Below are 15652 nucleotides of genomic sequence, written 5' to 3' on the forward strand. Positions count from 1 at the left end.
CCCGGCGACCGTGTCACGGAGCCGCAGAACGGGGAAGTGCCTATGTAAACAAGGCATTTCCCCATTCTGCCTTGTGTCATGACAGAGATCACTGCTCTCTGTCATCGAGAGCAGTGATCGCTGTCATGCGATTTGAAGCCCATCCCCCCACAGTTAGAATAACTACATAGGACACACTTAACCTCTTCACCGCCCCCTAGTGGTTAACCCTTCCCTGCCAGTGTCATTTACACAGTAATTAGTGCATTTTTTTAGCACTGATCACTGTATAAATGACAATGGTCCCAAAATAGTGTCAAAAGTGTCCGATGTGTCCGCCATAATGTTGCAGTCCCGATAAAAATCGCAGATCGCCGCCATTACTAAAAATAAAAAAAAACTATCCCCTATTTTGTAGACGCTATATCTTTTGCGCAAACCAATCAATATACGCTTATTGTGATTTTTTTTGTACCTAAAATATGTATAAGAATACATATCGGCCTAAACTGAGGAAAACATATTTTTAGGGGATATTTATTATAGCAAAAATTAAAAAAATGTTGCGTTTTTTCAAAATTGATGCTCTTTTTTTGTTTATAGCGCAAAAAATAAAAACCGCAGAGGTGATCAAATACCACCAAAAGAAAGCTCTATTTGTGGGGAAAAAAGGACGTCAATTTTGTTTGGGTGCAACGTCGCACGACCGTGCAATTGTCAGTTAAAGCGACGCAATGCCGAATCGCAAAAAGTGCTCTGGTCAGGAAGGGGGTAAAATCTTCCGGGGCTGAAGCGGTTAACTATAATGTACAAGTCCAAATTTTACCAGAAATGTTGGAGATCTCTCCTTCTGGACATGGGAAACACTCATAGCAACATTCATGAATTGAAGATCCAAACATTTTTCTGCTGCCAGGTAAACAGGGATCTGAGCATCGAGATACCGGAACCTAAAAATCAGATATTATTATTATTTTGTAGAGGTCCATCAGGTGCAATGAAGCTACATCATACAAACTAAGAACAACAGCATATATAAATTCAACACTTCATATACCTGATATGTGCCTGCTGTACCATGTACTTGTATGAGAATGTGCCCGGTTCTCTTTGTCTTTGTATTGCTTTCTTTATGTGAAATCCCTGGTGTTCCTGCTAGTCCCTCTGCTTTCATAATAAAAACCAAACACACTAAGGAGGAGAACACACAGTGGTCAGTTCTCTAGCTGCGCTGGGCACTCCTCCAATGACCAGACTTGTCCTCACATGCCTCATCCCCCCTGTTGTACAGTTAAAAGGTCTTTAACCCTAATGCATTCTCTACTTTAAGGTAAAAAAACTTTTACATGCAGCTCACCCCACATCCTCCCTTAAATACTGACCTGTCCAGCACTGTCTGCAGCAGCTCCTCTCCTGGGTCTCCCAGGCTTGGCTAACAGCAGCAGGAACCATTGGCTCCTGCTGCTGTCAGTATAAACCTGTAAGCAGAGAGTAGGGGGTGGGACCAAGCTAGGTTGTGTGTCTGAATAGATGCAATCAGCCCAGATGGGGAGTGAATCCACATGAGTGACACTCAGCAGGAGGAACCAGAAGCTCCAACAAAGGACCTGACAAGATGAGGATCGAGGCTGCTCTATGCAAACCCATTGCACAGAGCAGGTAAGTAGAACATGTATGTTATTTTATGGGAAAAAAAATGAAGGTTTACAATCGCTTTAACAGGCGAAGCATAGAGAAGAAATTGGAGGGGAAGGGCGAGTGACGGAGGGTCCACAGAGGATACAGGCTTTAAGCCGGGCAAGAAAAAGGGCTAAGGGCTTTTTCTATTTATTATTTTGTGTTAATAGGGTTTTTTTGAAGTCTTTCTTTTTTTAAGTGCAGCATTCCCTGCTTACTGACCATCTGCTCTTGGACCTACCTTTTGAAAGAAAAAAAGTGTAAGAACAATGTACACCTAAACCACCTAATATTATGTAACTCAAATTCACAGGACCCTCTCTCTTATTTCCATAGATTAAATAAGGTTAGGCATACACCAGTTAGGCCTTATTCCTGAATAAAACTATATGACTGCTGGTCACTTTAACTCTTTAACCACTGTATCTTCTGTAGTATCTTTATTGTTGTTGTAAAGTTCCAGGCTGTGGTCTTTGTCTCTGGTAATTTTAGGCCTGACCATGCTAATTAAAATTTTCCGGCTGTTGGCCAATTTTACACTGTTGTGACATCTGCTGTCTCTTAATTCTTGTAGTATCTTAACTTTACATAGGCTATCCCCCCTTCTGTCCATCATGAATGCTGCTGCCAAACTCGTCCACCATATCAACTTCTCTATGTCTGCTACTCCTCTCTGTCAATCCCTCCACTGGCCTCGGCTCACCCAATGAATTCAATTCAAAATACTAACAACAATTTACAAAGCCATCCACAACTCGGCCCCCAGCTTCATCACCAGCCTAGTTTCAAAATACCAACCTAATCTTTCTCTTCATTCCTCCCAAGATCTCCTGCTCTCTAGCTCCCTCGTCACCTCCTCCCATGTGTCAGAAACCATGAATTAGACTGAGACAGAAGTACAGTTAAATCACACTTGTTTAATAATAATAAAAAAAAGGTAAACAGAGTAAACGTAGTCAAAACATAGTAAGAGTTCAGGAACTGGAATGGATAGTCAGACAAGCCAAAACGTCAGGGAGCCAGAAATGAGCGTAGTAGAACAGCAAGCAGGATCTGGAGCCAGAAGAAATGTCAGCTTGCTGCCGTGTCTGAACAGGGGCGTGCATGCAAGCGCCCTGGTCTGGTGCTGGTAGATCCCTGACATTGCCCCCCCCCCAGGGGCAGCATCCGGATGCCCAACAACCTCTTCTTCTCAGGATGAGTAGAAAAATAGGCGCGCACTAAACGCCTAGCATGCACATTACTGTCCGGTTCCCACGAGTTACTTTCTGGGCCGTAGCCTTTCCACTTGATTAAGAATTGGTTTTGCCCTTGCCTTCTTCTACAATCAAGGATAGCCTCAACCTCAAATTCCTCGCTGCCATTAATTACAACAGGTCCAGGAGGTCTAGTTCCTCTAGCAGGAAAGGGATCAGGTACAGCAGGTTTGAGCAGAGATACATGGAATACCGGATGAATTTTAAATGAATCAGGTAAAGTCAGTTCATAAGATACTTCATTGATTTTCCTTCTAACTGAAAAGGGTCCCATGAATCTAGGTGCCAACTTCTTAGAAGGACAAGCTAATTTGATATTAACGGTAGAAAGCCATACCTGGTCGCCAATCTGTAAATTCAGCTCCCCCCTTCTTTTCCGGTCGAAGATTCTCTTACCATCTGCCTGAGCCTTGGACACTGTTTCCTGCAACAACCGGCTGTTGTGACTGAGGAACTCCACTGTACTTTGTACTGCTGGAACTGAAGACTCTGAAAGGAAATCAGGTAGAAAGGTTAGGTGAAAGCCATAATTGGCGAAAAAGGGAGATTGACCGGTGGCAGAATGTTTGGCATTATTGTAGGCAAATTCTGCTAAGGGTAGTAGAGATACCCAATCGTCTTGTGTGAAAGATGTGAAACATCTGATGTATTGTTCCAGGGTCTGATTAGTCCTTTCTGTCTGACCGTTCGTTTGAGGATGATAGGCCGAGGACAAGGCCAATTCAATTTTTAGGGTTTCACACAGGGCTCTCCAGAAACGTGAGGTGAATTGAACCCCTCTATCAGAAACTATGTTTACAGGTACTCCATGAAGTCTGATGATCTCCTTGACAAATATATGAGCAGTTTCGGTGGCAGACGGGGTTCCCCTTAAAGGTAGAAAATGAGCCATTTTGGTTAGACGGTCCACTACTACAAAGATGGCTGAGCACCCTTCAGAACATGGAAGTTCCACAATAAAATCCATAGAAATCATTTTCCATGGTCTGTCGGGTACAGGCAACGGTTTCAATAGGCCCCAAGCTCGATTCCTGGATGACTTATTCTGAATGCAGATGGGACAGGAACTGACATACTTTTCACAAAAGTCTTTCAGATTGGGCCACCAGAATGTACGCTGCACTAGTTCCAGGGTCTTGCGGACTCCAAAGTGGCCCGCCAATGGATGATCGTGGAGAAGTGTCAAAACCCTGACCCGAACATCTTCAGGAACAAAAATTTGGCTTCCCTTCCAGAACAGACCATCTCTACTTACTAAAGAAATCCCAGTAGGCCTGGCTGACTCAGAGGATGCTTCCTTAATCAGGAAAGTAAATCTGTTTGTAGCAGTAAGAAACTGTTTGCGGGTAAGATGGTGTCAGGAGTAGATAAGTCCTTAGGATTGTCGTGCATACGTGATAATGCATCCGGTTTAATATTTTTTGAGCCCGGACGGTAAGTGATATGGAAGGAAAAACGTGAGAAAAACAGAGCCCAGCGGGCTTGTCGAGGCTTCAGCCGTTTGGCAGATCTTAAGTATTCCAGGTTTTTATGGTCAGTATAAATTAGTACTGGATGCATAGCCCCCTCCAACAGGTACCTCCACTCTTCCAGTGCAGTCTTAATGGCGAGAAGCTCACGGTCACCAACGTCATAATTCCTCTCCGCAGGGGAGAGTTTACGGGAGAAGAACCCTACAGGATGCATTACTTCTTTGCTACCTTTACGTTGTGAAAGAATCGCACCTACCGCAATCTCGGAGGCATCAACCTCTAAGATAAACGGTAAAGATGGTTCAGGGTGACTGAGGATGGGTGCTGAAGTAAACAGTCTTTTGAGGTTTTCGAAGGCGTCTTGGGCAAGTTGGTTCCAGGAAAAACGGGTATTCTGTTTGGTTAACTGCGTGATGGGTGCAATTATGGCTGAGAACCCCCTGATGAACTGCAAACCGCTGAATTCCCTTCTTGTCCAGGGGTACCGGCCAGTCCAGAACAGCGGAAACCTTTTGTGGGTCCATCTTGATGCCTGTTGCAGAGATTATTAACCTCAGAAATTGAATGCTCTGTTGTTCGAACTCACATTTCTCCGCTTTTGCGTACAGACTGTGTAAGCGGAGACGACCCAACACCCTGCGGACATGTTCTTGATGCAATTCACGGGATTCTGAGAAAATCAAGATGTCATCCAAGTATGCGATTACAAACACATCTAAAAAGTCCCTGAGGACATCGTTAATCAAGTGTTGAAAGGTCGCAGGGGCGTTGCAGAGTCCAAAGGGCATGACCAGATATTCATAATGCCCGAATCGGGTTCGAAATGCTGTCTTCCACTCATGCCCAGCCCGGATAGGGATCAAATTATATGCCCCTCTCAGGTCAAGTTTAGTGAAAATGACGGCAGTCCTTAATTTTTGGAAGAGTTCAGGTATCAAGGGTAGAGGATACCGATTTTTGACCGTGATTTTGTTTAGTTCACGATAGTCAATACACGGACGGAGAGACTTGTCCTTCTTAGTGACGAAAAATATTCCGGCACCAGCTGGAGAGGTAGAGTGGCGTATAAAACCCTTGGCCAGGTTCTCATCTATATATGTCTTTAGTACTTCCTGTTCTTTCTCTGATAATGGAAAAATGCGTCCGAATGGTATTTCGGATCCTGGCAGCAATTCAATGGGGCAATCATAGGGGCGATGGGGTGGAAGAGAGTCTGCTCCCTTCTTACTGAAAACATCAATGAATTCATGATATTGTTTAGGTATGACCTGACAAAGTTTCTGGTCGGTGTCCAAACAAAGTAGGGTGGAAGAGGAAACCAATCTTTCTTAAAACAGTGTTCTTGACAGTAAGAAGATGAGAATTTCACTTCTCCAGATGTCCAATGAATGTATGGATTGTGGGCCTGCAACCAAGGAATGCCCAGGATGATGGGAAACATAGGAGAGGAGATGGCATCAAGAACCAGCAGTTCCTTGTGTTGGGAGGAAGTAGAAGCAGGCAGAGGCAGAGTTTCCTGGGTTACTTGTCCAGATCTGATGCGGGATCCATCAGCTAGAAATACAGCGAGTCCATGGGTCTTGGTTCGTAACGGGATGTTATGCTGGCTGGCAAAGTTTGAGTCAATAAAGCAACTGCATGCTCCGGAATCAATGATGGCGTTGATCGTTATTGTCCTTTCTTGCAGCTGCAAAGATAGAGGAAGGGCAATGTGGGTAGAATTCGCAGACAGAGCAGAGAGACTGGTATACACAGAAGACGGGCACTTACTTATTTTGACTGGACAGTTCAGGACATAGTGCCCAGTCCCACCGCAGTAGAGGCACAGATTGAGTTGCCGGCGTCGGGCCCGTTTTTCAGGCGATAAGGCAGGTCGCATCAGTCCTAATTGCATAGGTTCTGCAGAGTCAAGCGTGGCATTAGCTGGATTTGAACTGGATGGGGATACATAGCGAGTTGCAGGAAGTGGTGCTCTGGCTGTCATCCAAATTGGGCGGGATTGTAGAGCAGATCGTTCAGATCGACGTTCCCGGATACGTCGGTCGATTTGAATAGTCAAGTTAATCAAAGCCTCAAGAGTATTTGGTACACCCACTCGGGCAAGTTCATCCTTTAGCCCTTCAGATAGGCTCAAGCGGAACTGGTGACGCAGGGCCGCATCATTCTACTGAGTGTCCGCGCTCCAACGTCTAAAGTCCATGATATAGTCCTCCGCAGGTCTGCGGCCTTGCTGGAGCGCGAACAGAGCTGATTCAGCTGTGGCAGTCTGTTGAGGGTCTTCGTATATTTGCGCCATGGTTTCAAAGAAAGAAGATAAGGACTGGGTTAGTGCTGAGTCCCCCTCAAGTAGACGATGAGCCCAAGTCTGAGGTTCCCCTTGTAGGAAGGAGATCACGAACCCCACCTTAGTGGCTTCCAGTGAGAAAGTTCGGGGTTGCAATGCGAAGAAGAGCTGGAAGGCGTTGCGAAAGGCCCGGAACTTGGCCCAGTCTCCAGAGAATCTATCAGGAGTGGGAACCTTTGGTTCAGGTGGAAGCATTACAACGGAGGGACCAGGAGCCGTCTGTGCCGGGGTTGCGGCTGAGGAGGAGGCCAGGGGGTTAGGCCCTGCAAGGTTCTGGACTTGTCCCTCCAATCTGTTGTAGTTATTGTACGGCTTGAGTGAGAGCCGCAAGATGGGTGCATATTTCTTTCAATGGAGAGGTATCTCCTGCAGGCTCAGTCATGGCTCCTTCGTACTGTTAGGTACCTGGTAGGAGAGCCTGACTGTAGGAGAAGACCTCTCATACAACGCTGGTTCCGGAGCCACTGGAGTGGGGACAGTGGTCTCCTGAGCACAGTGGGGTAGGAGTGCCTGTTGGAATATAGTCTCTGATGTAGAGGCGGAGATCCCTCCTGGGATGGCAGGACTGCAGGTGAGTGGAGACTGGAAACAGCAGCAGACTTGACACACTGGAGGTGAGAGATCACAGGAGCTAAAGCTGAAGGTGCAACAGCAAGTAGAGCGGCAGGCACAAGCAGAGTCAAACAGTCCGGGTCAGCAGGTAACTGGCACAGGTAATCACAGCAGGCAAAGGCAGAGTCGGTGAACAGGCAGAGGTCGGCAACGGTAGCAGATACAGATAGCAGAATGGTCAGGCAGGCCGGGTCGGGATTGGAGCAAGTCGGATGGTCAAACAAGTCGGGTCAAATCAGGTAGCAAACAATCAGATACAGGTTCAAGCAGAATCACAGAGCTGAGACGAAGCAGCGATGTTCCCATGGAACAGGGGAACTTTTATGCGCTAAATGGCGCCAAACCGGCGCTAACGCGAACGCGCATACGCACCCGTGCCGCGCACCCACGCGCGCCCGAGCGCCGCGCTGATGCACAGCAACAGCAGCAGCTTGCTGCCGTGTCTGAACAGGGGCGCGCCGGCGCATAGGCGCATGCAAGCGCCCTGGTCTGGTGCTGGTAGATCCCTGACAGAAGGTCTAATGCGTAAGCCACTGGGTTAATCCTGCAAAGAATACAGAAAGGCCCAATAAACCTATGTGAACTTCAGTTGGAGTCTAGCAAGCAGCAGGAATGTGATGTGTGCAAGCAGCTCAGGGCAACCTGTCCCTGCTGCAGGGGAGACATTCGGCTACACAAAGCAGTCTGACTGAAACACAGAGTAATGTTTTGTTAGCGGGTGTGTCAGTCAGACTGCTTTGTGTAGCCGAATGTCTCCCCTGCAGCAGGGACAGGTTGCAGTGAGCTGCTTGCACACATCACATTCCTGCTGCTTGCTAGACTCATGGGACTTGCATATACACAGGTTTATGTGCTTCTACCCGGGAAAGCCGATTGTTGGTGATCACAGACGAGATCCAGAAAAGCTGTACAGCATTTATCCAGTCCATATGGAATTTAGGCTCGCATGACCTCCTGTAATTAAAAGGATCAGCTTCCCTTTGCCAAGAGGAATTGATTATTTGTGTGTTCACAAGGACTTTTCTTATTATTATTATTATTTGCGCTGCACTAGTAATGTTTTATAGTTTGTTATCTAGGTTGGTGAATCCTTATAGTGTTCAGCTTGCATTTCTTTTCATATTATAGTATTGCGCTGATTGTCTCTAGTTTAGCATGGAGTCTGTACCTATCATTAGCATGTTGCAAAGCCTCTTGGACTTGTGCCCAAGTGGAGCGAAGAACACGTAGATGCTCCTCTAATGCAGGAATACTCTGTGGAACAAACGAGTCAGGCAACATGGAAGGTTGGAAACCATAGTTTACCATTAGGGATGAGCCAAACACCCCCCTGTTCGGTTTGCACCAGAACTTGCGAACAGGCAAAAAATTTGTTCGAACATGCGAACACCGTTAAAGTCTATGGGACACGAACATGAATAATCAAAAGTGCTAATTTTAAAGGCTTATATGCAAGTTATTGTCATAAAAAGTATTTGGGGACCCGTGTCCTGCCCCAGGGGACATGGATCAATGCAAAAAAAGTTTTAAAAACGGCCGTTTTTTGGGGAGCAGTGATTTTAATAATGCTTAAAGTCAAACAATAAAAGTGTAATATTCCTTTAAATTTCATACCTGGGGGGTGTCTATAGTATACCTGTAAAGGGGCGCATGTTTCTCGTGTTTAGAACAGTCTGACAGCAAAATGACATGTAGCGCTGTCAACTGTTGTTTCTAGTTCTATGTGTATTATTCAGTACAATAGTTGTGTTAGTGCCATCTTGTGGACAATTGATAAAGCACAATAAGTTTACGTCTCAGGATTAAGTGACATGGAAGTGATTCACTGTTTACTTCGGAACTGTAGCTTTGACCCATCCACAATGCTCCTGGACAAAGTCAGAACTGAACTGCATTGTGGGAGGATATAAAAGGGTAAGCAGCGGCCATTTTAGGTCTCTTGTTCCTGGGACGCGTGGCCTGTCAGCAGGTCTCTGTGGGTGTGTGTGTCCCACGGGGTTGCAGCCTACCTTGCAAAGGAGCGGAGCAGCTGCAGTATCCTGCCATTTGCATCGCAGTGAACTGGACAAGAGACGTGATTGTTCCGGAAGACCCGTGGGGAGATAACCTAGGACTCCCGGTCGTTTGTGAACGGAACAGTGTGACGGCGTGGTGGTGCCTCCATACGGAACTGAGAACTGCTGAACCGGAGACATCCATCTGCCTGGATCCCATGTGGTGAGAGGGTTGATACCCAGAAGTTTAATTGAGTATTACACACACATCTTTAGAACTGTACAGAGTGTTGCTGGGACTGATAGTCCCACGGAACAAGTTAAGTCTGAGAGTATTACATCCAAATAGACTTCAGCATTCAAGAGCGGATGTTAGATGTTTTGTTTCTTCATATAAAGACACCTAGTCACTCATTTGGATTACAATTGTTTTAGTGTGTTATACTACACTGTGTAACGCCCAGGAGGAACCTTCTATACGGATTACAATTATAAAAGCTAGCGAAGACTGAAGATGTCTGGACTGCCTTTTTCATTGCAGGGCCCTGCATTTTAGTATAGTGACTTTAAAGTCTAGAGCAGGGGGAGCTCCCAGGTATAGATTCATACCAATATATATATATTTCTGTGATTGTTATTGATTGTCATATCATTTCTTATACTATCACACTACATTGGTGTGATAGTATATTTATTGAAATAACTCTTTATATAAATATATTACTTATTCAAAGAAAGAAGTTACTTTTGGTCAATATTGAAGTTTGTGTGCAGTGTTGTCATTTCTCCTACAGGTGGAGCTACCAGTACCCAGGTAGAGGTAATCTTAATTGTAAGTGTATATTGTGGGTTAAAGTTAATGTTCATATTATTTCAACACTGCACTATAGTTGTGTCAAGGGGAGTGAACAATTTAAGAAGAGTGTAGAGCAAAGAGGACAGGCCCGTTTAAACCAGCAGCTCCACCGTGAGTTATTGCTACACATTTCATAGGAAAAAAAGTAATTTAAAACTACTCGCGGCTATTAATGAATTGCCGGTCCGACAATACACATAAAAGTTAATTGATAAAAACGGCATGGGAATTCCCCACAGGGGAACCCTCGAACCAAAATTTAAAAAAAAATGAGGTGGGGGTCCCCCTAAATTCCATACCAGGCCCTTCAGGTCTGGTATGGATATTAAGGGGAACAATGGGCAAAATTTAAAAAAAAATGGCGTGGGGTCCCCCAAAAATCCATACCAGACCCTTATCCGAACACGCAACCTGGCAGGCTGCAGGAAAAGAGGGGGGGGGACGAGAGAGCGCCCCCCCTCCTGAACTGTACCAGACCACATGCCCTCAACATTGGGAGGGTGCTTTGGGGTAGCCCCCCAAAACACCTTGTCAGGTGGTTATGGGGGTCTGCGGGCAGGGGGCTTATCGGAATCTGGAAGCCCCCTTTAACAAGGGGACCTCCAGATCCCGGCCCTCCCCCTGTGTGAAATGGTAAGGATTGTACCCCTACCATTTCACAAAAAAAGTGTCAAAAATGTTAAAAATGACAAAAGACAGTTTTTGACAATTCCTTTAATTAAATGCTTCTTCTATCTTCTTTCTTCTATCTTCTATCTTCCTTCGGTTTCTTCCTCCATCTTCTTCTTCTGGTTCTTCTGGTTCTTCCTCCGGTGTTCTCGTCCGGCATCTTCCTCCACGGCGTCTTCTTATCTTCTTCTCCTGAAGCCGCTCCGCATCCATGATGGCATGGAGGGAGGCTCCCGCTGTGTGACGCTTCTCCTCTTCTGACGGTTGTTAAATAATGCCCCCCTGCCCCCTCTGATGCACGGGGACTTGATGGGACTTCCCTGTGGCATTTCTCGTGATGTCAGAAGGGGGCGGGGTTATGTAACGGTGACCCCGCCCCCTCTGACATCACGGGGAATGCCACAAGGAAGTCCCTGTCAAGTCCCCGTGCGGCAGAGGGGGCGGGGTCAATGCCTGGCCCTGCCCCCGTTATTTAAGAACTTTTCAGAAGAGGAGAAGCGTCACACAGCGGGAGCCTCCCTTCATGTCATCATGGATGTGGAGCGGCCCGAGGAGAAGAAGGGAACAAGACGCCGTGGATGATGCCGGATTAGAACACCAGAGGAAGAACCAGAAGAAGAAGAAGATGATGGAAGAAACCGAAGGAAGATAGAAGAAAGAAGATAGAAGAAAGAAGAAGCATTTAAATAAAGGAATTGTCAAAAACTGTCTCTTGTCATTTTTAACATTTTTGACAGTTTTTTTGTGAAATGGTAGGGGTACTTTAGTACCCCCTTACCATTTCACACAGGGGGGAGGGCCGGGATCTCGGGGTCCTCTTGTTAAAGGGGGCTTCCAGATTCTGATAAGCCCCCTGCTCACAGACCCCCACAACCACTGGGCAAGGGTTGTGGTTATGAGGCCTTTGTCCCCATCAACATGGGGACAAGGTGTTTTGGGGGGCTACCCCAAAGCACCCTCCCAATGCTGAGGGCATGTGGCCTGGTACGGTTCAGGAGGGGGGGGCACTCTCTCGTCCCCCCCTCTTTTCCTGCGGCCTGCCAGGTTGCATGCTCGGATAAGGGTCTGGTATGGATTTTGAGGGGGACCCCACACCATTTTTTTTTTAAATTTTGGCATGGGGTTCCCCTTAAAATCCATATCTGACCTGAAGGGCCTGGTATGGAATTTAGGGGGACCCCCACGTTATTTTTTTAAAAAATTTGCTTCGGGGTTCCACTGTGGGGAATTCCCATGCCGTTTTTATCAATGAACTTTTATGTGTATTGTCGGACCGGCAATTCATTAATAGCCGCAATTAGATTTAAATGACATTTTTTCCTTTGAAATGTCATTTTGCTGTCAGACTGTTCTAAACACGGGAAACATGAGCCCCTTTACAGGCATACTATAGACACCCCCCAGGCACGACATTTAAAGGAATATTACACTTTTATTGTTTGACTTTAAGCATTATTAAAATCACTGCTCCCGAAAAAAAAGCTGTTTTTAAAACTTTTTTTTGCTTTGATCCTTGTCCCCTGGGGCAGGACCCAGGTCCCCAAACACTTTTTATGACAATGCTATGCATATAATACTTTAAAATTAGCACTTTTGATTTCTCCCATAGACTTTTAACGGTGTTACGCTGCTTTCGAATTTGCGGCGAACACCCCAAATTGTTCGCTGTTCGGCGAACTGGTGAACAGTCAATGTTCGAGTCGAACATAAGTTCGACTCGAACTTGAAGCTCATCCCTATTTGCCATAAATGGGGACAATCAGGAAGCAGAATTCAAGGCACTATTGTGAGCAAACCCCGCCCATGGTAAAAGGTCTGACCAGTTGTTATGATGTTCAGAAATATAGCAATGTAGGAAATGCTCCAAGGACTGATTGGCTTGTTCTGCAGCCCCATTAGACTGCAGATGATACACAGAGAAGAAAGCAAGCTGAATTCCCAACTGTGCACAAAAGGCTCCCCAGAACCGAGACACAAACTGACTACCTCTGTCTGAGACAATCACCTTGGATAGCCCATGTAAGCGAAAGATCTCCCGAGCAAAAATGAAAGCCAGTTCATTAGAAGTGGGCAACTTCTTAAGTAGAATAAAATGGGACATTTTCAAGAAGCGGTCAACCACCATAAGGATAACTTTATTGCCCTGGGAGTTGGGTAACTCCACAATGAAATCCATAGACATGTGGGTCCATGGTCTTTCTCCATTGGGTATGGGTTGTAGGAGGCCCACTGGAAGGTGTTGTGGAGTCTTACTCTGAGTAAACACGGAACAGACAGCTACGAAGGTCAAAGAAGCAGTCACAAGGTTTCTCAGGAGGAGCATGGACCTGAGCAGCAAGAATTTTGTCACCCAAAGGAGAAGTGAGACTGGTGCGAACCATAGCCAGAATACGATCAGGAGGAATTACAGTGACCGGAACCGACTCCATCTTGGAAGTGGAGGAAAATTGTTGAGACAAAGTGTCAGCCCTTACATTCTTAGTACTGGGTAAGAATGAGACAATGTAGTTACTAGACAAGAAAAGAGCCCATCGTGCCCTTCTGGGAGAAAGGCATTGAGCCTCAGGCAAGAATGTGAAATTCTTATGGTCAGTAAGAATGAGAACCGGCCCAGTGGTACCTTCGAGGAAATGTCTTTATTCTTTCAGGGCTAAAATGATCGCCAACAGCTCTCTGTCACCCATCTCGTAATTGCATTCCACAGGTGACTATTTCTTGAAATAGTAGTCACAAGGATGCCTAGCGCTCTCAGAGGTAGGACATTGAGACAGAAGGGTGCAACTCCAGTCTCAGAAGCATCAACCTCAAGGATAAAAGGTAACATAGGATCGGGATGTGCCAACACAGGAACAGAAACAAAGGCAGCCTTGAGACTCACAAAGGCCTTAATGGACTCCGGAGACCAACTCTATGGGTTACCGTCCTTTCTGGTCATATCAGTCAGGGGCTTGACCAGAGACGAGAAGTTACGAATAAACTTCCGATAATAGTTGGCAAAGCCAAGAAAATGCTGCAGAGGATGTAAACCCACGGGTCAGGGCCACTGTAGGACTGCTGAAAGTTTCTCTGGGTCCATCGAAAAACCAGCAGTGGAAAAGACATAAGCCAGGAATTTTACCTGTTCATGATGAAATTCGCACTTCTCCAATTTACAATAGAAATTGTTCTCTCTTAGTTTCTGAAGCACATGACAGACATCTGTGTGATGGCTCTCCAGGGACTTGGAAAATATGAGGATATTGTCGAGATAAACCACCACACATAACTGCAACAAATCTCGGAGCACATTGTTAATAAATTCCTGGAAAACTGCGGGGGCGTTACAAATGTATGAAACACAGTTTTCCACTCGACGCCCTCCTTAATCCTCACAAGATTTTATGCCACTCTCAAATCAAGCTTTGTGAAAACTGTTGCTCTCTTAAGGTGGTCAAATAACTCTGTAATCAATGGAATCGGGTAGGCATTCTTAAAGGGGTTGTAAAGGTAAAAATTTTTTCACCTTAATGCAATTATATGCATTAAGGTGAAAAAACTTTTGACAATACCGCCGCCCCCCAGCCCCCCCGTTTTACTTACCTGACGCGTCGAATCTTCGCTGCTCGTTCTCGTCATCTTCATTGCAGCTCAGCCTGGTCGCTGATTGGCTGCAGTGGATGGATTGAAAGCAGCGCAGCCATTGGCTCGCGCTGCTGTCAATCACATCCAATGACGCGGCGCGCTGGGGGGCGGGGCCGAGTGATACAGCGAGCGGCTATAGCCGCCGGCTGTATCACGGGAGCGCGCCCGCAAGCACTCACCACCATGCGAGGGAGCTTGCATTAAGGTGGTTAATGCTTGCGGGGAGGAGCTGAAACAGCCATCGAGGGACCCCAGAAGACCAGGTTCGGGGCCACTCTGTGCAGAACGAGCTGCACAGTGAAGGTAAGTATAACATGTTTGTTATTTAAAAAAAAAAAAAAATTTACCTTTACAACCCCTTTAATCGTGAAACGATTGAGACCCCTATAATCAATACAGAATAGAAAATTCCCCTAAGTGGACTTTACCGGCACTTTGCTAAAAAAATATATATATATATGTATATTTACGTAATAATTGTATGTGATAGAGTATAAAAGTAAAAGGATTTTTATTTAAACATAACATAGCTTAAGAACATAATATTTCATAAATTCCACAAAGCATATTACATAATTACATAATTAATAGTGTGGTATTTTTCACAGAACAGTAAGTTGTGCGGGTGCTCTTTTTCACACCCGACACGTTTCGGAATAAACAATGTTTTTGTCCTTCTTCAGGGGTGTAGCAAAAAAGAGAACAGTTTGTTTCGTAATATGCTAAATTGAGTTCCTTTAAAAATCCAAAACTGGAATAGCATTGGGCATTGTCGCTGGTGCAGTTAATATAAGAACATCAAGATTAGTGCTGAATGGTATCAACTGGAGGTGGTCCCAATTTAGTGGGGTACAGTGTCTCACCTATCCCCGTCCCTCCCGGATGCGTGCAGGCTAAAGTGACTACTGAGGCAAAACAGAAAGGATCTCCTATTTAGCTCAGGTTTGATGTTTGCCAGCCGCGCATCCCAGCATCCAGTGTGCACAACGCCAAGACAACCAGCTTCAGGCCTGAAGAAGAAAATGGGGTCCTCACTGCCATACGGAATACACTACAATTTAAACTACATCAATCCATCGCAGACCCCCACGGCCGTTTCCTGATCCTCCTATGCAACATTAATCAAATCACCTACACTCTGGTCAACGTCTATGGACCAAACAAACAGCAAA

This window comes from Aquarana catesbeiana, linkage group LG01 (genome assembly GCF_042186555.1).
Source record: "Aquarana catesbeiana isolate 2022-GZ linkage group LG01, ASM4218655v1, whole genome shotgun sequence".
Classification (NCBI taxonomy): domain Eukaryota; kingdom Metazoa; phylum Chordata; class Amphibia; order Anura; family Ranidae; genus Aquarana; species Aquarana catesbeiana.